Below are 23,882 nucleotides of genomic sequence, written 5' to 3'. Positions count from 1 at the left end.
GCACTGAGTCAGAACGAAGACCATCGGTTTTTTGCCAGCTCAGTAGTCATCCAAATCTGTTTCCCAGTCCAGCTACCCACTCCACAATGGGGAGGGAGGGATACGAGGGAAAGGCAGTACTGTCTTTTTTTAGAGGCAAAGCCAGCTGAAACTATAGACCTTGCTGCTCACTGAAAAACACTGTACATCTGTTCCACAGCAGTGCCATAAAAGATTAGTAAGTGCTGGGCTAACAATGTGGAAAGGGAAAAGGACCTAGGAGAGCAAAACGTTATCACCAAGTCAATAAAACATTTGTAAAAGACTGAAAACATAGAGCATTCTTGCACAATGCACAGAAGTGCTCGTAGGCTGATCTCTCGTCCTCCACTAAACCTGTCTGGTAACTCCGGGAACAGGACTACGTCGTACAGGCTAAGGGAAAAGTGGATCAACAGGGTGAGCTAAGGACAGAGCTCTGGACTCAACTCTATTTGTGCAGGATCACAGAATGGACACGCATTAGCTGATACATATGGTTTCACTTTTACATAAAGCTTGTGTTTACATCGAATATATCAGGGCAAACACAGCTGGCCCCAGCACTGGATTTGAGACAGCGTGCTTACACACCACGCAAAGGATTTTTAGGGGTGATCAGAGAGCAAGGATCCAGCAGAGCAGCTGTATTTCTGGGGCTGAGGATGTAAATTGCTAAAAAGCTTTGTTTTGAGGTCAGATTCAGTAACTGATAATTGGCTTTGTGCATTTCGCTACTGCACAGAGTCCGGGACTAATCCCTCATCCACAGCAGCGATTTAAAAGACGGAGCAATTCTGCAGAAGTCAATGGATTTGACTGAAAACACGAGATCGGCATGAACTGCCAAGCCCCCAGTTATTGTAACAGCTTTGTATAAACAAGAAACACCAAAACGCAAATGAACTGCAAGTCTTCACAGCTCGTAATTTACATCCCGCCTCGCACATCAGATTATAGTGACTTTCCTACTTAACCTTTATTCTTCATGTCATCGCCTGAAACGCTGAGGCGGAGAAAGCGGAGGCGCGCGCGGACGCACATCGCGTGCAGGCGATGCGCTGACATAAACACAGAGAGAGAGAAAAAAACACCAAAATAAACAAAAAAAAACCCAAAACCAAACACCCCAAAACCCCACCACAACCACACACATCAGCGGGTGCCCTCGGCGGTGGTCCTTTCCCCCACCCCTCCCCAAAAACACAGGTAGGGATAAAGCCACCCCCCGCAGCCTCCCCACTCGCCACCTGGGCTCGGCGTGGCACCCATCGGGGCTTCTTGGGGGGCTGAGGAACGCGGGTCTGCACGTTTATGAGGCGATTTCGCCAAGTTGGCCGGGTGGGCTGGGGCGCCGGGGCAGGCCCCTCAGGCGAACACCCCCCCGCTCTGCCCCATGGCGGCCACCGTCTCCCCACCGCCGGCTGGACCCCTCCTTGGCGCGGTGTGAGGAGGAGCGCGCCGGGCTGAGGCGGCGCTGGCCCTTCCCGCCAACCCCTCGACAGCCGCAGGTGGCCGAGGGCCGGGGCGCGGCAGGTGCCTGCCGAGCGGAGGACGCGGGGGCCGGGAGAGCCCGCCATGCCCTCTGAGGGGGGACGGGGGACACCCCTGGGCAGGCGGGGAGGGGGCCGCTGCCTCCCCCCCCCCGCCCCGTACCTCTCTCTGCGGTGGCCGGAGGGGACGGGGTCTCGCCGCCCGCCCGGCTCGCCTCAGCGCCTCGCTCCCCTCCCCGCGGCTGAGCGGCTCCCGGCGCGGCTGCGGCGGCTGCTGGCACTGCGAGGCGAGAACCAGCGCCGGCCTGTTTTCCAGCCGCCTCCCCTTCGGCCCGCCCCGGCTCCGCCTCAAGGATCCCCCCGCCTCCTCCTCCTCCTCCTTCTTCTCCTCCTCCTCCTCCTCCTCTCCGCCCGTTTCCCCCCCCTCCCGCCAAGCACCGGCCCGGCGCGGCCTGCGGGGCCTTTGGGCCGGCCGGGTGCCTTCCCTCAGCCAGCCGGCAGCCTGCCCGGCTCCAGGAAAACCTCCAACCCCCCGAAAACGGCAGCACCCCGGGGTTAATCAATGCTCGTCTCTTCCTTTAGGTAGGGGACGGCACAGGGGATCCCAGCATTAGCGCTCAGACACACCACCCTGGCTGGGTGGGGGATATATACTCCTAAATACCTCAGGGCACAGAGCCTCGGCCATGCAGACCTTTCCCGAAGGTAGAGGAAAGCAAAAAATATCTCATTACACTGTAACAAGCTGGGAGATGGCGTTCAGAGCCCTAAAGCAGAGGGGACAGGGCTCTCCTGCTTCTGAATTTGATGCCTTTCGTGCAGCTGCGGGGTAAAAGTCTTGTCTCCAAGCAGCGGCCCCGTGAACAGCACGTTTTATTAAATTATAGTCTCTTTCCAAAAAAAAGGTTGCAACCAGGAATGAGTAGTGTGTAACTCACAGGATGAGGATCCACCGGTAGACCTGAAACACTCAGGCATCCCCCAGCCTCCGCAGTAAGCGCTGGCTGAAGTTGATTTTGCATGTCTGGAGAAAAGACTGCGCCTTGGATGAAAATAGTCATGTCTGCAAATTGCCTTCAAGCATAAAACACGCTCAGCTGCCTGACGGAAGTTCGCACCTGCATGACTGGGGTGAGGTTGCTTAGCCAGCCGAAACATCTGGAGAAAACAGCAAGAGCAACGTGAGGTTTGGGCTTCCCAGCTTCAACCAGATATTAAATAACTGTGCAAACTTCTCCGTTTCATATATACAGTGTTGGTGAGCCACTTTCTTCCAGACCTCGCGTTCCTCTGACTGCCCTTTACTGCTGCTGCCACCGCTGGAATCAATGGCTGCGAAGCACCTCGCAGTACCCAGATGCTGAAGCCACGATAGTGTTCGGCAATCAGTGTAGGACAACGGGCAACTCATGGCCACATGCTGTGTTTGAAATGGAGTTTCTGAGCCTGCAAGGATGGCTGTCCCCGTCCATCTGAGCCTGCAAGGATGGCTGTCCCCGTCCAGCACACCGCAGGAGCCAGCCAGCGCTGCCAGGCCGGGCTGGGCATGGTGGGGTGCTAACGGAGAAGAGGCAGCAGCTCTGTCCTCTCACACATGTCCCGCAGCCTCAGCACAGGGTCTCCACTGAGCCTACAGATGGAAGCAGAGCTTTGCAGATTAAAGGACTTCAGGGAAATGAGCCGTATCCCTGTTTTAACCAGCTATATCTGGAATGAGGAATTGGCAACGAAGTTGGTTATGTTGGCTGGAAAGAGCAGCCTTTCCCACCAGACCGGACAGAGTCTGAGATGATGAGGAAATAGGGTCAGTTTGATGGTCTGACTTGGAGCTACCTGTCTGGAGGGGATGGAGAGGAAGCCAGGATTTCCTGCCCGTAGTCCTCAGCATCTCGCAGGGCAATACCTGCCCCGAGGGCTGCCTCTGGTTGAGGCCACATCTGTTCGTAGCCGAAGAAGAGCCACGGTGAAGAGCAGACTGGTGCTCCCTGTTCCCACAGAGAGGCTGACCCATGAGAGATGCTAGTCATCCAGCAGCTGGGAAAGCTGGTGAGCCAACTCCTACTGAATGGCACTTCTATTTCCTCCACAGCAAATAAAGAACCGTCCTCCAGGACTGCATTAGCTCTCGGCTCGCTTGGCTGCAATTTGAAGGATTTGAACTAAATCTAGAAAGCTCTGAGTAGCTGGGGTCCCCTGGGCTCTACCCTCTTTCTCCAGTTTAAATTTGGCAACAGAGCCCAGCCAGCTCAGAAGCGCTAGGCATGCTTGCAAGACGTTTTGAGGGTACATAGAAATGCAATTACCTATGGGAACATAAAGATGCATTGCAGGCACATGTTTAATACAGTGTTTGATGCATTAAGAAAGAGGAATTGACAGATACAGCTGATGTTGGTGCAATACTCTGACAGTAGTTGCAACGAAATTTGCTGAAATCTTAAAATAAGCACTTTTTGTGCCTCTGACATTTGTTTTCTTAGCTTGTGGTCTGTGAACAGCTGGCCTTCAAGGTAAATAGAGGATCTTTCCTAGGAAGAACCCATGAACCACAGGTTTGTGAATGAAATGCAAAATGAATGATGAAAGTCCAGAGAGTGTAACCCACAAGCCAGGAAGAAAGACCTGCTTGTGCAACACACCTGAGAAGACTGCCAAGAGCTGCAAGCCAGAGACATGATCGGTATGAAGAAAGAAAAGGATATTATTGCCTGGAAGGTCTCTTTCTGGGAGGGTTGTTGGGGGGTTTTGTACTACAGCAAGATCTCCCCAGGATGGACAGAAATAGCTCAGGTCTCATGTCCTTCCACACACAGATTCAGATGGGGAAGGGAGTCTAGCAAACTAATCTGGAGAGCCCATGGTGGGCATGAGGGGGGTGGAAGGGTACCTAGGCACTATCTTAAGGTGTACTTCTGGGTTTGGGAGTGTTTGAAGTCTTGTCAAGGGGATCTATTAGATGGATTGATCCTTGCCTTTTTCTGCCAAGCAAAATAATGATTTAAAGCCATTAGGCAATTGTGCTCTAGATTCCTATTGACCAACATAATGCCCCGTTCCTAGAACTGTCAGGTGAGATGAGGATCAAGCCTGGCATGAAGCTTTTTTTAGGAAAATAAAGATCCAGCTGCCTGGAAAAGAGAGCAGGAGTTGAAATGAAAAATAAGCAGCATTCAGTACCCCTCCACGCTCCAAAACACCACATTCCTGACATTCAGTGTAAAAAGGCTTTGCCTCTTACTGTTCTCACACAGCATTTTTCATCCTCAGATTTAAAAATGTTGGTAAAAGTGCCGTTATCCACTTGAAGTCAGCAATCTTTCAATGCAAAGCCACCTGATAGGCTTTACAGATTGCCCATTAAGACTCAGAGTCGGCACTAAGAGCATGTCTGCTGTCAAAAGGCCTCATTGCATGTCAGAAGTTTGGCACATGTGCAAATCTGTGGGGGATCCACTCCCACACTGATGCCTAGCAGGACCCCTGTCAAGTTAAAATATAACTCAAAAGCAAACACAAAATATGTAGCTTAGAACAGGGGGGGTTGGATTTTCTAACCCAGGAATCATTGTCATTAGGACACCTGGGTGATGATTTTGGCTCCTGCTCTGGGCTGGGCGATGCGTGATGGCAGATCCACTTGTGTTCCCCCAAGCAGTGCACTAAGTAGAGTTTGGAAATACCAGTGTTACATAATTACATTACACAGCTCCAAACAGCCCAGCTGACTTTTCCATCCTCTACACTGTTTGTTTACTAGGGAGAGACTGATCCATTTTACCTGCAAAGTAGACAAAGCAAACTTACTGTGAGGGCTCAGATGTAACGCTTTATTATCTTTCCATCCGTACGTAATACGGAATTTCCATGATTCATTCACCCACTTGACGAACACTCAAATAGTCAAACAAAAACATACATTCCCAGGAGAAAAAGCAAAACCACGTCCGGTGCAGGAGAGAGAAACATTCTGACATAAATACAAAATCCCACTGGAAGTTTTATCTGAAGCAAGACCGCTGATCATAAACATGACAGGGAAGGGCAAAGATCAAACAGCATTGCTTCTTGTGAATGTTTTTCCCCTTTTCCTCCCAATCCCCTGACAATAAGTCAATAAAAGGTTTTACCGAGACTACAAAGAGAATCTGAAAACCCAGCAGCCTCACTTTGAAAGAATATTCAGTCTACAGGCAGTTTCAAAAGTCACTTCAGAGCGTCCGCCCTTTGCTAAAAAGCCTTGTGACCTTCCAGTCATTCCAGCGTAACTGCCATAATTCATAAGAATGAGTAATAATGATGTTTTCTATTCAGTCATCATTTGACAAGCTGTCTAAGCGACAGGGAGATCTATCATAAATATTTCCCTGTGATGATAAACAATCTAGACAGAGAACAGCCATCCATCTCACCTTTATGGTTAGAAACAAAGCAAACCCAGGTGAGGAGGAGAACTCCTGAAATTCCCCTCACAGGTGTTTTCTTCCTTATTCCCTTCTAGGAAGGTGATTTCCAGAATGATACAGCTCAAACAATAATTTATTCTAATATCCTGAGAGCTACAGGCTTTAACGCTTTCCTGCATGGATTCCTGGAAGGATGTAGCTGCTGAGAAAAGTATCCAATCTCAACAATGAAAAAAAAAAAATCTACCAGTGGAAGATCCATTGCAGTCCGTGATAAATTATTGTAACAAGCATGCACCCTGAATGCTTGAAATGTGTTGTGATTTCTAACTTGTATCTGTCAAGCTTCAAATTCCAAATACTTGTTCTTACCGCAAACCTTCTCTCTGCTAAATTTAAAAATCCTTCATGATTCCCTTTCTGCGAGTTCCCATAGCTGAAGCACCCCTTTGGTTTCATTTGGATTAGGAAAATTGGAAGTATTTTCTCTGGGGCACAGGCAGAAAGCAGGCTAAAAGGTGGCACTGTCTCATACACACACCCATCTGCGGGCGGGCCAGGGGCCGTGCTGTCCCACGGCCGGGATATCTCTTGGTGCCTTGTTGTACACAACATCTGGCTCATTCGGGAAGAAGCTTGGACAACTGTGATGCCTTCCGTGGACTGCGTGAATGCGGCAAGACTCTGGAATATATGGTGGCAACAACCTGAGTCAGTACAGCCCAGGCCGTTGTCTGTCCGTTCTGGAGAAAGAAAGTGCACGGGAGATAAATCCTCCCTAGAGCTTCAGTCCCCACCATCAGCAGGTGAGCAAGACCATTGGAGCGTAGAAGCTGGCTTCGGCATTTCATGCTTTTATTACACACTCTTTTTCCTTGCACCTCGCCATATCTCTCAAAAATCCTGGAGAAAGTCATTTTCAGGAGACAACAGGAAAGACAGCAAGTACCCCAGCCACACCACAAAGCAGATGCCTTTGAAAAAAAGGCGAAAAAAATAAAGAGGCAGGAAAATGGGGCTGGCAAAGAACAGCAGAACAACTGTCCTGGGTAAGAACAAGGGTCTGTCTAGGCCACTATTCTGCCTCCACACGTGGAAGAACAAGACTCACTCCTCTCAGCTCCCAGTTATTTTCTGCTCAGGGACTTCGTGAGCTAGACATGGTTTCTCTGTATTTAATAACCCTCTTTGGATTTTGTTTTCGTGAGCTCGCCTGCTCTCCCCATGTAAATACTGATGACCCCAACACCCTGCAGCAAGGACTTCCACCAAAAAAACGTACCAATGACGCATCCTTTCATTTGCTTGGAGCTCTTCATTGGACACCCCCATGTTCTTATATTGGAAGAAGCAGTGAAGAGCTGACTTCTCTGCAAGTCTCTCACTATTTTGTACACCTCTGGCACATCCTTTGTAAGTTATCCCCAGGAGGGACAGACCTAGCTCACCTAATGTGCCTTCTTTTGAAAGGACCTTTACTCCACTTTGTCACCAGTTCAGCATAGGTTGCATGAAACCACAATCACTTAAACTGTTCTGAACACAGAGAACCCAGGAAATGAAACTCTGGCAGGTACAAAGGAACAGGGTTGAATGTTGAAATCTGGGAGGAGGCTTTGCTGATGATAGCAGTGCAGCTCCTGCCTTATCTCACAGCAGGTAGCAGAGGAAAGTGCAGGCAATGGCAACTGCAGTGAGAACAGTGGAAAAATGCAAACCAGTCCTACGAGTCTCATTTTCGATCTCTAGCCCTGGCCAGGTGACAGCAGTACTTCCAGCCAATATATGTCTCTTCCAGCCGGGTTCTTGCTGTTTGGGATGTTTCCCCTTAAAGGCCACTAAACGATCCGGAGCGTCCTCCTGCCCCCACCACCATTTCCATCCCGGTCTCAGCAGCCCCTGCCTCCCCTCCTCTGCCTTTGCTCTGGGCACTGCGATGCCCGCAGATGTCTGCTGGCAGGCTGCAGCCGTTCTCGCTGACCAGAACAGCCCTGTTGTTTCACTGTGCCCCGCTGTCTGTCCGTGCCTGTCTCTCAGCTCCTGATGATGCCAGTTTTGCAAGTCGCCCAGTACAGAGGCTGCCTTTGTGTTCTGCACGTGTACGCTGCCAAGTGCTGTGAGCCATCCTGGTACTGCCTTCCCTAAAAATAGCTTGCCCCACAGATAACCTGCAGTCTTTAAAAGTCACAGGTCTTCAAGATAAGCCCTCATGTAACCTGCATAAAATGAGAAGCAAAGGCACTCCTGGGGTGAAGAGAAAAGCTCTGAAGAAATAGGCTAAGAAGTATAATAGAGAATACAGCCTCAGTACACCCACAAGCAGCAGAGGAAACTAGTGCCAAGGGGCCCAGGGAGCAAGTATTATGTATAACCTGCACACAGACATACTATAACAACTGCTGAGGCACGGGGCCTTTTTTCCAGCCTCCAAGTTCTGTGCATGAAGATACAGCACTGCTAGCAAAAGTAATCCAGAAGAACAATGCTCCATCTAAATAATCTGAAAAAGCACTCAAATTTAACTCCTTCTTTACATAAGGGTACAAATTTTGGAGACAAACTATATCCAGATGGCATTTTACCCTTCCACAACTTGCAATATATCCATTTACTCTTTCACATTTTATTTTAATAACAGGGGAGTCAAGCAAGCTCGATTGACGGGCTGGTTCCCAGGGAAACGTGAGCAACTTATTTCTCCTAAATAGCAAGCAGAAATGTTTCCTGTGTTAAACCATGCAGCCTGCTGTGACATTCAGATCTCTGGGATATAATCCCAAAAGGACAGAATGTGTTTGCCTGGCTCTGAGTTGGGGAAGGAGAAAGGTAGCAGCACACTACAGCTGGTGACAGACACTAGCAGGGATCTGGTACCCAAATCACTTTTGTGGAAACAGATTCCTTGTCCTAATCCCCAAAGGAAGGGCAAAACAAGACTTTAACAAAAACTGGTAAAAGTACCCAGTGTTGCTGGAAGAGAAACAGAAGAAGGGAATTGGTAATAGCAAGCCATCAAAATGCTAGGCTGTCTGCCTGTTGCTGTTGAGACACATTAAGAGTGTAAAAACAGCCACACTGCTATGGCCCAGGGTCTGTCCAGCTTGGGAAGCTGCTTTGGCGAGTACAGATAAAGGTGGGAAGGGACTTGGAAACAAAAGATGGAAGACAAAGCTGAGCATCCTCATAAGATGCTCTCTGGTAGCATTTGGGGCATCTCAAAACCTGAGATTACCTACACAGAGACCTGTGGAGAACACGTTCCTGCTGCATGTGACTGATGCTGTTCCCAACTCCGATCGTGTGCCATGAGGTGCGGTGGCTTTGGTGGCTAAGCTCATTTTGCTTCCTGCTGTTTCAGGATAAGATAAAAAAAACAAATAAAACCAGTGGCCATGAGCAGGCACTCAAGGGTGGGTCAAACACATAGGATACTTCTCCCCAAAACTCCCCCTGCCTCCTTTATATTCAGGTCAAGGGATGTCCTGAGCCTGATGGAATCCAGCAGATCTCTCTTCCACTTGTCCATTTACCTCTTGAACCTTCTTGTATCCACAGTATCTTTCAGCAAGAGGTTTACAGCTACCCATTGCATGAGGGCCCACCTCCATGGGTTTGCTTGGAGCCCACATCCCACCAACTTCATTTGCTGGCCACTGGTCCTTGTAGTGGCCAAGACACAGGACAGTGTTCCCTTGCCACCCCATCCCCGGCACACAGGAGTTTCCAGACATCCTTCATGTGCTCCTTCAGATTCTAGGGCCACATTCTGCTTGCAATATTCAAGTGGTTTTTAAGTGAGCAGGTGATAATTTGGCCTTGGGACAATCTTCTTCCTCCTCGCACAATTTGCTTTTTTGTTAAAAAGAAAAAAAAAAGAAAGATTAAAACTTTCTTTTTCCTCAGTTGCTTTAGGATTCAGAAGAAAATAAAAAAGATAGTGAAATACAAGTTTTGCACGCCCAAGTTTCCAGGTGCCCAATGTTCTGTTACCGGGACACTGAACAAACAGCCTGCAAACACGATCCCCTGCCTTTGTTCTGCCAGCTGGAAACCTCAGGTCACTCTGCACCCAGACACTGCCACGGACCAGATCCTCAGGAGGAGGCAATATTCGACTGAGCAAAATGCTCCCTTCATAGGACAGAGGATACTGAAAAAGGACCCGGAGTTTTTTACTGAATCGGTGGGGTTTTTCACTCACTGAGAAACATTTTCTGTGGAAAAGTCTCTGTCTGTGCAAGTGACTCAGCTCAACAAACAGCATCAGTGATTCATTACAGTGGCTGGTGACCTGTGTGGTGCTGAGTCTCTTCCTCACCAGGAAACAGCCTTAATAAATGGCATCAGCAGTGTGATTCAGTCGGTAGGACCAGGCACTGCAAGTCTCCCACTTGGGTGCTCGCTCCAGATTTCCCTTCCCCAGCCAGCTTTTTCTCTCCTGTCTCCTTCAGCTGTTAGCTCCCCATGCAAGGACTGGCTCTTGCTGCACATCTAAATGGTGCTCAGCATGGTGGAAACTCAGTCTGGGCTCTAATGCAAACACCAAAGTGACTGCACGGTGAGTTCGCTCAAACAACAGAATTCAAAACATTTCCCGGAACTTCCCGTGAATATACACAAAAAAAAGGTTACCGAAAGGAAGTGAAATGGGCCAGCCATCAAAGGTAAAAGATGATCCTTCATGGAATTACTTGCTCACAGATACACATCCCAGGTCTTACATCCCAGTCCAGCTCCAATTGGAAACCTCTTATCAGGTCATTAAAACAAATCAAAATAGGGGACAAGGCAGATTTCTAATGCAGTCTGAGAAACCGTGAGAGTGCATTAAAAAAGTCATTCCTATTCTCTGCATTCAGGCCAAATATCCGAATACCCAGCAGCTCTCCAAGTCCGGATGTTTCAGGTTTGTCTGAATCTTGCAGATAATTTCCACACAAACAGAGGAAAGTTGTTTCAAATGAAATAACCGTGATCCTACGCAACTTAAAAGTAAATCCTCAAAAATAAGAACACCTGTTTGATGAAAGAAGCACATTAAGCCCAGTTGTCTCCCTACACATGAAGGGTCTTTTTCACCTTTTGCAATTGCTGTACTTCGAGGCTGCTGTGATATTCCTGCTTCTGAGGCGTTGTACCAACCACAGAACAGACCCACCGTGGAAAAGCGCTTAATTCATGTACAATTTTTTCCTATTCCTTTCCAGATAATTAAATTAATCTCATTAGAGTCCATCTCACAACTAAAGACCAGCATGTGGACCAGAAGACTACAGCCCACTACAATCCCATCCAAACACTGCCAGATTTTCTTATCTCCCAGCATCCGTTTTCCCCCTCTGCTGCTCAGTCATATCAGTGTTTACGCAGTTGAACAAGGCAGTGTGATATACAGAAGAAAAATGCTATATAAACACAAAAATAGGCATAGCTTTGAACTTTTTTCAGCTTGAAGGTCCCTAAAAGCTACTGGAGGATCAGCTCCCTCTTGTGCATAGTTCAGCCTACACACACGGTCCTACTTGTCTTAGTTACCTTCTGCTGAAACTTTCTGGTCGTGTAGGTGGATCGAAGCAGGTCCCTTTAAATCCTTTGTTGTGCTTGCACAAGTGGAAAACAGCTCCTATAAAAAAAAAAAAAAAGTCCTCTCTGTTTGCCAAGCCGTGTGTAGAGATTATGAATCACTAAATGGCAGCCACGTGTCAGCAAAAGTAGCAGGAAGTGTCTTGTGTTTGACCTTTATTTATAGTAGCAAGAGCACTTTGCAGCATATAGTTACGACGATCTAATTATCCTTGCTCACCAAGAAACATTGGATCAATTGCCTGCATAATAAGTTTTTTCCATTAAAAAAAAGAATAATGTCTGGCTAACAGTTACTGGTCTGGAGGAACTCTGAGAAAGCCCTTTCAGTCTCTTGCCTTTGTGTGTTTGGAAGGCAGAGGACTTCTTTGGTGGTTTTCCTCTGGGATCCTAATGGAAAGGGGGACTTGAAATCAATGACAAGCCTCTTGAGTGATCTTTTGGCACACCACTCTTGTTCAATATACACCCTTGTTTCACAGAATCGAGCTGCGAGTTTGGGAAGAAATATAGTGCTGAAAGCTCTCCCTGCTGTACACAGGTAATTTGATACATATGCTTATTTTTTAGTAAATCCCACATATCAGAGAGTGTTACTGAATCAAGACAAAGTACCTCTGGGCTGCAATCCAGGGGGGAGCCTGGAAATGTGTTTGAATTATGCCAGGGTGTAAGTGGTATGCCTGCTTCTTCCTCGTATGCAGGAGAGCATTTTCAGATTAAGGGCCAAGTCTAGCAAATGTGGTGAGTTAAATTAATGGCTCCCTTCAATAGGAGAGGGTTCTTTATTTCCCCTTGTCCTCTTTGCCCCTGGACAGGGAGATAGTGTTCTGCCAGATCAGGGAGTTAGATCTGCTCTCAGAAGGGAGGAGACCTGCGTGGCCATGGGTAAGGGTGAAGGTGAGAAACAAGGCTGAGCTGATCTCCATGTAAGGTCAACATAGCCTAAGCAATGGCCATTTTTTTTAGCATGGGCACCTGAGGGCTGCACCCTGGGTCACGCAATGAGGTAGGTGAGAGGTGCGTGTTGGGACACATTAGGAGCACCCCAGCACATCCAGCCATGTGCCAGAAAAGGGATCTGTTGCCCATGAGCATAGATCCCTGCTAATAACGGGGCCACAGTGCCACTGCCTCCCTCCCACATTGGTTCTAGTGATCAAGGCAACCTCCTGTGTCTGGCACATGGGAAGAGAGCAGGAGGGCAACTAGGGTGATTTTCCCAGAGGAAAGGAGGGTTAAGTGGGATCCTGAAGCATGAAGGTTAGTCCCTTGGGCTCCCCAGACCCCTACCCTGATGAGGAAGGGCAGTGATCACCCTCTTACCTGTAGCCTGGGCCAACACAGAGCCAAGACTGACCCAGGTTTTGTCCTGTATGACCAACTGAGCCCTGCAGCTAGGTCCCCACAGGTCCCAGCTAGCAGCACTTGGAAGAACCAAACCCATGCCAGCGGCCCTTGTAAGCTCTGCCAGCCACGGCAATACAACACGCTACCTTTCTGCAGACCTGTCGCCAAGGGATCCAGCAAGGAGATCGCAGTAGATGGTCTAATCACGCTATCCATCACCACGTGCTAGCTTCCCCGTGCCCACCACACTCTACACCTGGGAGTTCAAACCTGTCAGGAGAAGAGAGTACCAGCCTCCTGCTACTTCATGGTCTTTCTCTGCCCTCCACTGGGATCCTCTCCATGAGCTCCAAGGCAGAGATAAGCCAGCATCCCTCACCCATTCAGAGCCTAGGGTCCATCCTGCGGTGAAAGCTGCTGCAACCGTGCTGGGCAACCCTGCTTCTCCTTCAACTTTTTTTAAGTAAAGCTCTTCTAATCAGATAGAGGCCTCCATTCTGCTGTAGACATGGGTCAGGGATGCACAAACAGCCTGTTGCTTTCCCTCCACCATTGGATGTCCCCGTCCAGTCAAACCAACTCAGCAAGAAACTGAATGCTTGGTGGTCAAATGCCATTGAAACCTAGGTTAGTTGGTGGCCACTCCCAGAGGTGGCATGTATCAGCAGGATCAGGCCTTTAATCATACTGTCCTTCATGGATTCCCATTGTCCCCCTCAAATTCCTTTGTGGCTTTTTCCTACACTTCTCCTTCCCCTTTGTCTGGTGTAAACTTGTGCTGATCCCCATGTTTTGTTCTCCAGGACAAGGCTGGGCCATTGCAGAGATCCAGTCACTACTCAGCACGCTCAGCTCTTCTCTGGAAATCCTTTCCCCGTGTCCACAGCAGTGCACCGGAGGGAGTCACCTCGGTGACTGTCTCCAAACAGCCCCAGCACCATCTGGATCTCACCCAGCTCATCTGAGGACTCTGACTCCACGTCAGGTCTGCACCACAACCACATTCTGACGTTGGGTTGCTGCAGCAACCACGCTTGACATCATCACCTTTCCCCACATCCACCACTGCCATGCAAGAGGTTGCGAAAGCTTCTTTGGCACTGTCAGGCCGCTGCATATTTTGATGTTGGGGAAGGGACTCCTACTCAAAACCAGGAGCGTGAGGAGCAGATGTGTCGTGTCTCCAGAAGAGCAGGGTCAGAGGGCAGTACAATCTGCCTAGCACAGCATTGAATGTGGAGCCACAGAGCAAAACAAACAAGCAAACGAAACCCCGTGGTCCCACGGGGCTGGAGTCTGCTGCCTCCAGCAGCAAAAAGGAGCAGGTGCAGAGCTGGCTTGGCAGCACCAGGATATTCTCCAAAGATATCCCTGGCTGTCTGCACAGCCTAAAACTTCAGTTAAATGCCATGTTTGTGGGGAAGAGGAGGAAGGACTGACTTATGACTTTCATATGTGTGAGCTGGTTACTCCTGGAGAATTCCTGCAATCCCTTGAGGAGCACGTGAATTTTCAAGCAGGAATGTTTGTTGTTTCCACAGCAAAGGCTTCTGGCTAGCTAAGCCAGGAGTGCTTCATTCACATGAAACATTAACATCTCCTCCTTTTGTAAAGCTGCAGAACCTCAGAGGGCTTTGGAAGCCAGTGCAGGATCTGGAGGGCAGCTTCATGGGCAGTTATCACCAGGTCTCTGCTCCACTGAGCAACATCCAGAGGGGAAAGAGAAGGGACCCAGCCTAACTCTCAGTCAGGGAGAGCTACTACGGACCCCACACAGGAGGCAAAAGAGAGACAACCCTGCAGCTTCCTTCTTCCAGCCATGGATAGAGACTGTGGACTTTCCCTAGCCCCTTCAGACTCACCCTGCAGGGACAGAAGAAGCGGGGCAAGAACATGTAGTTCGATATGCAACAGAGCTGGTAATGCCCAGTGACTCCTCATGGATTTGTGCCTTGTGGTCTGACTCTGGTACAAGTTGACTGCAAATTTGAAAAAGCTTTTTCTCTATGACTCTTTTGCCATGAAATCCAGTGAAAGTCAGTCAAATGCTTCAAGAGAAGATGAAGTAGAGAAGGGCACAGATGAAGCCAGTCCTCCCTTCCATACATATGTAAAGTGTGATCACAGATGTTTCCTTAGGAGACCAAGATAAAGCTATCTCCATGGCAGACATCCATGGAAACAAGCTCAGTAGAGACAAGGGAGCAGGGACAGAAAGCCAGAGCCTTTAGCCAAGAGTGACAGGTTAGTCAGGTCTGGGATGAGGTTACACCCAAGAGACGGGATGGACAGCATGACGCAGTCACGTTTCTCAACACCACCCCACTCCCAGGCCTGCTTCACACCACGCAGACCCAGTCAGGCTGCTTGGGAATTTTCCAGACAAACATTTTTCCCATCAGAACATGCAGATCCGTGGAGCGCTGAACATTTCACAGAAAACGCATTGCATTCGTTGAACCTCTGATGGAGCACAGGCAGGGAGATGTTTCCACTGGACAAGACAAATTTACGGTAGGAACCTGACTGCCATTTCAAGTGAGGGTGTGAGGAACTCCTTACAAACCAACTTGTTCACACTTCCAGAGAGCCAGGCTTCTAGATTTGCAATCAGGATCCCAAGCTGATGACTTGATGAGCTCAAGGCTTCTACAAAAGTCTCTCTTATAGCTCCTAGTCAAATACTGGGATAAGCTGGGCAGTTCCTGGCTCTGGGGTAGCTCATTAGAAGCGCAGTCCCAACTCACATTATCTCCAGGCTGTCAGACTGTCCTTTGGGGAGCCTCGCTGCCCCATCAGTTAGGCAGCCCAAGGAGCCATCCAGCTGAATAACCTAAGCAGACCTAAATCTGTTTGGATTGCCTGAGGTCATTGCTCCTTCTTTTACCCCTAGAAATCCCTGCAGCCACCCTCTGAAACCAGCACAGTTCTTGTCAGCTTGAAATAGCAGCTTTAAAACTGACAAGAATCACAACAGCTCCTGTCCTCAGTGCTGGATCCTGGGGTCCATGTTTGAGTCTGGAAGCACGCAGATTTCACATGGCCTCAGATGAAAATGTTACGAGATTTCCATTTGGAAAGGAAAATACATATTTCTGTAGCCAGTGAGGACATAAATGAAATTTGGCCTTCCAAGAAATTTCTAGTGCTGGCTACACTCACACTCTGACAGCCCAGAACCCTTCGAACTCATCTGCTAGCCATGCCTTTCTGTACATTTCTAACACGGTAGAAGTCCACTTTTTCCTGATCTGAGGGCCAAGGATTAGCAAGTCCAACAAACAATTTCATGCATACAGGTGAAGCAGAGGTGAGAGGACAGTGACCCACAACCATCAGTTGTGTGAAGCCTGAGAAATAACACATTCAAGGTGGTCCATGCACAGAGTCTTTCTCTTCTGCAGAACTGCACCATTTATTGGTCTTGATAGCCCTGTTGTGCGAAATGGAAAAATTTTTACTCTAGAGCCTCGCCTTGTTGCAGATATAGTGACCAAGGCAGGAAAAGACAGGTTATTCTCGTAGTTTGAAGTCTTTAATGACATTATCAGTGATGTAATAATAGTGACATTACTGAGAAGTCTGCAATCTCAGCTTGCTGGTTTTGGAACGCTTATCATTTCCTTTGCATTGGGGAACGTGTTCAGTAACACTGTCCTGCAGTGTTTTGACTGCAAACCTCAGAAGGAAGCTGAGGCAGGCATATAGAAAAAAACAGCAGAACAATTATGGACAGACACCTCAGCTATGTCTGATAACCCTAATTGACTCTCCAGAACCCAGAGATTCCCAAGGGAGGAAAGGGCCCAGCTCCCTACAACAAAGAAACAGCAGTCTCTACCCTGATGTGGAGAGTGCCAGCGGATTTTCATAGGCTTGGAAGAGCGTTTGGTGCCAATGGGAGGAGGCTTTTGAGTCTGCAGATTAAAACGCGGAGGATTCATCTGGGGGTGTTGCATATTGCCTTGCAGCCAGAGCAGGCTCATCGCTTCTCCCACAGGAAGAAGTTGGTGCCTTCCCTCAGGAGAGAAGATGAAGCGGACAGAGATGAGACAAAGGAGTGGAGCGTGAGTCCAGGAGAGCCAGGCTCGCTCCTCCTGCTGCTGTTGCTGGGGGGGACAGAATTGGCAAGCGAGATGGCGGTCCCTTCCCCTCTCACCCCCTCTCCAAACCACTTAGCTACAGCGCCAGATAAGAGCTCATGCTTGAATAGTCTGGTGACCCAATTAAAGGGGCCCAGGAGGGACACAACAACATTTCAGATTTTAGGCTAGTCAGAACAAGAGAATAATGAAAAACTGTAAAGGAGCATTAAGGGAGCAGTGGGACAAGAAGTGAAATTCACTGTTCTTTTTGGGATACCCTTCCAGAAGCTGAGACTACAGCTTACTCACTCCCTCATACTCTGTGTTTGCTAATGGATCAGGGAACACTGCACGGGATGGTGTTGTGGATAACTCCAGGAGGCATCTCATACCACATAGTAATCACTTCTGAGGTGTGTATCTACACATACCGTCTATATACACATATATTCACATGTCTTAGAATCATTGAACATTTTAGGTTGGAAGGTACCTCTGGAGGTCTATGACCCAACCTCTTGCTCAGAGCAGGGCTAGTTAGCTCAGGTTGCTCAGGGCCTTCTCCAATTGAGTTTTGAATATCTCCAAGGATGAAGATTCCCCCACCTCTTGGTGCCCTGGTTCCATGTTTGACCATGCTCATGGGGAAGAATTTTGTCCTTGTATGTAATTGGAATTTCCCATGTCGCAGCTTGTGCCCACTGCATGTTGCCCTTCAAGACATGTTGTCCACCTCCAAGACAAGTCCTCTATCTTCTCTACACCCTCCCATTAGGTAGCTCTAAATAGCAATAAGGTGCCATCTTGCACTACCTTTCTGTCAGCTGAACAAACCCTGCTCTCTCAGCCTCTCCTTGTATCTCATTCACACCTGCCCCCGACCATCTGGGCTTGCTCCAGTACATCAATGTCTGTCTTTTACCAGGGAGACAAAAACAGGACACAGTAGCTAGATGTGTCTCACAAGTGTTGAAGAGAAGGAAATAATCACTTCCCTCAACCTGCACTGTTCCTATTACAGTGTTATTTGTGGCTTGTCACTGCAAGAGTCACACTGCTGGCTAATGTCCAACTTGCTATCCATCAAGATCCCCAGGACATTTTATGCAAAGTTTGGTATTTTGGTTTTTTGATCCAGAATACACATGGCCAGCTGTACATTTATATCCACATATAGTGTCTATATTGAACTTGAAACCAAAAGACCAGGACGGTTGTTGCTGCTCCCTGGAGAGGGGGTCAGGGACTCTTCCCCTCCTCCTGCTGGAAAATGCCCTTCCCACTGTCACTGATCCCACTGCTCCCTTTGCAAGACAACACACAGAACCCCCCAAACAAAGCCAGGCCAGGCCAGCCAATTACCCTGTTCTCAAACGAGGGCCTTACAGGTCAACTATCCATATGGCCAGTCACATTTGTTGAGTGTAAGTTCTTTCTCAAGGGCTTAGACCTTCCCATTTTACTCTGTAAAACAAGGCTGTGGACTTTTTCATTACAAAAGGTCAAATAGATCCTTCACGCCCCTTGAACAAGCGACAAATGATCTAATTAACTTGGACTATCCGTACTGCCAAAGTCATCCTCTCCGGGAAGCAGTTTCTGGTCTCCAGGCTAAATGCTGTGGGCTCTTGTCTATAATATTTGCCTGGAATAGACTAACCACTCTGAACTGTGCTTGCTGCAAGTCTCTTCTGGGTCCCCTGGTCCTTTTGTGCACAAAATGAAATTACGATTATTTTTTCAGTTCAAAGACCCTGTGAGGGCTGTGATGCAACCCACCAGAGTGATGTCCAGGGTATGTGTGGAGTGCCCTTGGTCAAAACTATGGCCATATGGGCATGGCAGATGGTTCAAGACATACTGGGCTAGTGCTGGAGGAGACCCTGTAGGTTGGCCAGAGCCAGTCTACAACTTGAATGCTTTAAGCTGTGATGCCCTAACGAGACAGCAAGGCATATGGAATGAAGTCATAGGCTGCGTGCAGCCCCCGAACACAGGATCCTCAGCCCCAGCCTGAGCCCAGCACTGATAAACGTGGGCCAGGACAGCACTTCCCCATGATCAGGTTATTCTGTCAGTTCCCATTATAAGCTGCAGCTCACAGTTGTCACCATGCTCAGTTGCTGGTCTCACTCCAGGGACCAGATCCCTACCCCAGGACAGCCTCAGTAGCTACATCTGCTGTTGGGAGATAACCCTCAGCCTGGCTGTCCCAAAGGTCGTGGCAATGCACACATGGGACACACAGGATCTGCAGGGCACCTGCATGCCATTACTTGTCCTATCATAGAATCACAGACTGGTTTGGGTTGGAAGGGACCTTAAAGATCATCCAGTCCCACCCCCCTGCCCCAGGCAGGGACACTTTCCACTAGCCCAGGTTGCCCAAAGCTCCGTCCAACCTGGCCTTGAACCCTTCCAGGGAGGGGGCAGCCACAGCTTCTCTGGGCAACCTGTGCCAGGGCCTCACCACCCTCACAGGGAAGAATTTCTTCCTTAGATCTCATCTAAATCTCCCCTCTGTCAGTTTAAAACCATTCCCCCTCATCCTATCCCTACCCCCCTGATCAAGAGTCCCTCCCCCCTTTCCTGTAGCCCCTTTCAGTCCTGGGAGGCCGCTCTAAGGTCTCCCCGGAGCCTTCTCTTCTCCAGCTGAACCCCCCAACTCTCTCAGCCTGTCCTCACAGGGGGGTGCTCCAGCCCCCCGAGCATCTTCGTGGCCTCCTCTGGCCCCGCTCGAGCAGGTCCATGTCCTTCTGATGTTGGTGCCCCCAGAGCTGGACCCAGCACTGCAGGGGGGTCTGACGAGAGCGGAGCAGAGGGGGAGAATCCCCCCCTCGCCCTGCTGCCCACACTGCTCTGGGTGCAGCCCAGCACACGGTTGGCTTTCTGGGCTGTGAGCACACATTGCTGGCTCACAGTCAGTTTTCCATCCAGCAATACCACCAAGTCCTTTTCTGCAGGGCTGCTCTCACTATCACCATGAGGAGTGGAGATACACTTGGTCTTGTAGGCAGTTGGGCATCTGCCCCTCACCTCTTCTGCAAGCCAAACCATTCCCTCCCACAATTGCCTTCCTACCCCCAAACATGGCATTTACTTTTCTCCTAAAGCTGGGAAGCCCATGTTACTCAAGGTCAGGCTATTTAAACACCAGCTACAGTGTTTGTCTTGCTTTTTTGTCAAGGAGACAGTTTCAGCATGTACAGCACTTCCTTTTCTGAGACATTTGAGGACCGAGACTGACTTTTGGCTGCTGTTTGGGTTCAGCAGCAGAGACAGCAATCCCAGGGGTGAGCGGGTTGAAAGAGAAAAACCCTCTTCCCACCCCTTCATCTCTTTAGGGACAAACGCAGACCAAAGCAAGCAGCCAGCTGCGGGTGAAACACACAGCTTGGACACTGCAAGGAAGACCTTCTCCATGCAGACCACGGCTGAAGCGGTAAAGTGGCTCAGCACTGTCTGAAGCACAGGGGTAAAGCCTCAGCCCATCCTCTGACCCTGGGCAACTTTTAGATTCCATTCCTGACTTTCATGTGGCTAAAAGTAAGAGAAAGTCATCCCAATGGAAAGTTTTCATGTGAGTATGAAATAGTATCTACCAAAAAGTACCATTTCTACTGAATTTTTTATGCATATTCATCCATTCTGAAGCCTTTCTGCTGCCTTCTATAGTAGGAGTTGCTAAGCTTTATATCGGGGCAGCATAAACCCACATGTTCAGGAAAAGGCTGGGAAGGTCAGGAGGGAAAGTCCCATGTTTGGACTGACTTTGGCTAGTTATATCTGTAGTTGGGGAGGCTGAATGCTCCCAAAGACCTTCTGGGCCAGCAGGAGCAGAATTCTCATCCCCTCCTTGCAGCAGAGCCCACCATTGGCAAGAGAGCAGCCATATAACATAGGACTGTCTCTGTGAGGCTTTTCCTGGCAGGTATCATAAAATGAAGCAAGATTATGTCCCTTTGCCCAAAGACATTTATAAAGCTGCTGATGAAAATGGAAATGACCACAGAAGGCCAAATAGTACCATCTGCCTTGGCAGAACCTGGCAGGACTTGGGGTGGTACAGTCTGGCTTCTCACTAAGATGCGAAAACAAATCCTTCTGTGGTCTTTTGAAAGAGAACAAGAGGAAATGACCATCTTGAGAGGCATGACTGACCTTCAGCTTCACCCCAGTTCAGCTGAATTTGTGAGGACTCAACATTTTTGCAACCCTGGCCAGACATGCACGTGCACACATACACACATGCAATCACACACAGATGTCTACATCCGCCAAAGGGCCCAGATCTCACTTAGACACCAAAGCAGGGCACAGATTTTGAGCACAGTGTGTTGCAAAGGTGAGAATCACAAACCATGACAGCCTTTGGACCACATTTTCAGAGCATATCAGAGTCCTTCCCACCCTACACAGACCTCTTGTCAATCTGGTGACTTATTTTGATTCCTAATAAGAAAATGTGGCCCCATCAGAGAAAGTGGATTTTTTTTCAAACATTCAGCCTAAGATATCCTGCCTGAGCATTGACCAAGCAGCACATCTAAACTGGACTGAACTCAAGGCATGGTTTAACTCATTATAAGAGAATGATTAAACCAGCCTCAGGTAGCTCCTTAGGGCAACTTGGCAGGACATTATATATGCTAAAAAGAAGAGAAGCCAAGTTATGATCAGAGTGCTGGATCCTGACTACCAAGTCCTCTGTTCATGGCATCCACCTCCTGATAAAGCAGAAAAACCTCCAATCTAAGAGTATTTTATGTTACCTGGTGAAACTTGCACTTGGGCAGCTCTGCACGCTGGGTCAACCATCCTGCTACAAAGGCTCCTGATATCTCAGCTTTAAAATATAGTTTGTTGCAGTAAGCAGGTATTCCAAATTTCAATCTGTTTTTAGACAGCTCAGTATGTGGCCTATGAACTTTACGCCTCTGAATCCCAATAATGTCCTTTAGCTCATAACAGGCTAATTGATGCTGCATTTGCAGTGAGCAGCTCCCACACTAGCCCTGCCTCAAAGGTAATGGGTTGGGAACTTACAGGGGTTTCTGATCCAAACTGAAGAGAGTTTTGGGTAGGAATGTTTCCTTTTAGCTGTTGGTAAGGTAAATATGAAGGCAACTGCTGAATCAAAGTGTTTCATTGTCAGCCCATGGGACAGGAGGTCTCCACTGACCTGTGTCCCAGCGGAGTACTTGGGACTGGCCTCTAGATATGAGAACCATCACCTTCGATGCTCCTCAGCTGTGGCCTCCCTGATGATGCTCAGAGGCAGCACAGAGACTCACTGCCCCCAATGGGATGATGTTGCTTGGGGTGTGGACACCAAGGATAGAGAAAAATTATTCTTGCCCCCCAAATTTCAGCCTGTCTTTTGTACCCTCACTTCCAGCCTTCAGACCCTCCAGTTGCAAATCTGCCAGAGTTGACACAAGGACAATTAACCAGCCTCATATCTTACCTTGTGAACAATGTAATCTCTCACTTTTGGCTCTGAACAGGGCAGGAGTTGTCAGCCAGCTGCACACCTCAGCTTGTCCCAGGCTACCTCTGGCATGAAATGTCCTCCTTGGTTCTGCAGAGGGAAGCCAAATGGGGAGGCTGATGTTAATTTGCAGCTGCAGCAAAGCAGAGACTTGTAGCCATCAAAACAGAGTGACAGCATCGTGACTTCCCTCTTCCCTTGTGATCTGTGGGAAACAGGAGGAGAGCCAGGCTCTGCATGGGGAAACTCAACAGCCTGGGGCTTCCCAGGCACAGGCGCCTCTTTCTTTGCCTCGATTGGTCACCCACTGGTAGCTGAAGGGAATGTGCTAAACCTTTAAATGTCAAAAAGTTGAACTAGGCATGGACCGCAGACCATCCCTGCTGCTTCCTCTGTGTTCCCTGCTGAGAAGCCAATTTTACAAGGAAACAAAAACCTACCTCAAGCCCCCATTCGTCTTGACTGAAGCATGAGTCCTGCTTCAAGACACTTGAAGCCAGAGATCACAACCACCTGCCTTAAAAACCATCATGCTTGCTAACGGCACTGTGCAAGCGCCAACATGCGTTAAGTCTGTGGCTTCACAGCACCAAGTCTTTGCAGAAAAACCTGCTGAAGGTATTGCTGCCTGCTTCATCCCTCCCCACCCATCACCTCACACTGCAACTGCCTTGTCCTCTCAGTTGCAACCACCACAGCTTTCAAAACAACCACACTTGCTGTTGTTGTTTAACTATTTTTCAGGTGGATCAACTCCCATAACTGCATCCTGCCTGACTGTACAGTCAATAGACAGACAGGAGATGTCATAGATAAAACTGGGGATGGGCACTGGGAAGGGGGTACATATTTATGTTTTACTAGTACTGAGGCACTCAGGCTAAGCAGACACAAGGGCAGGCAAGTGCCTTCAGGTCCTAAAGGTGCTGCATGATCTGGCCAATGCTTGTGGTCCACACAAGGCTGGGGAAGAAGGCAACAACAGCTTCTCTTACGTGCCTCAGCTATAAAACAAGTACTTGCTCAAAACTGCAAATAGAGAAATAGCAAAGCTTGGCCTGAGCCTTGCTGAGGTTACTCTTGTGGATTAGGATCAGGAAAACAATGAAATATTCATCACAACCAGCCTTGTTGCAGGTGACCAAAATCTAATATAGATGCAGTTAGACCTATCTACACCATGATGGTTCCCTTTGAATCCGGAGTCCCACTGTAAAGGGTCCACAGCTGATCTGCTGATACAGGTTAAAGAAACACTTTGACTTGGTATTGGAAGGTTTGGAGAGCATGGTGAGCATGGAATATTAAGCACAAACAGTTTCTAAGCCATTTGATATATAGTCTCTGTGGAGGTGACAAAGCCTCTGGCTAGTAATTAATCTTAACATCATATCCACCAGTAGACAGGAGAAACTCCTTCAGCATACCACCAAAACTCCTGCAGCATCCTCACAAGTCC

The 23,882-nt window shown here is 48.6% G+C and overlaps 1 protein-coding gene across 1 annotated transcript in view; it reads right to left on the bottom strand.

The window, feature by feature from the left end:
* SMOX (spermine oxidase) overlaps positions 1–1,810 on the bottom strand; it is a 57,214-nt gene extending 55,404 nt beyond the window's left edge. The window contains exon 1 of the mRNA XM_074865472.1: positions 1,675–1,810. The gene's annotated coding sequence lies outside the window, so the exon portion shown is untranslated. The remainder of the gene's footprint in view (positions 1–1,674) is intronic.
* Between the last annotated feature and the right edge of the window lie 22,072 nt (positions 1,811–23,882).

Source organism: Strix uralensis, chromosome 4, assembly GCF_047716275.1.
Source record: "Strix uralensis isolate ZFMK-TIS-50842 chromosome 4, bStrUra1, whole genome shotgun sequence".
Taxonomy (NCBI): Eukaryota; Metazoa; Chordata; class Aves; order Strigiformes; family Strigidae; genus Strix; species Strix uralensis.
Note: the sequence above shows the minus strand (reverse complement) of the source record. Positions and strands in the feature narration are given on the sequence as shown.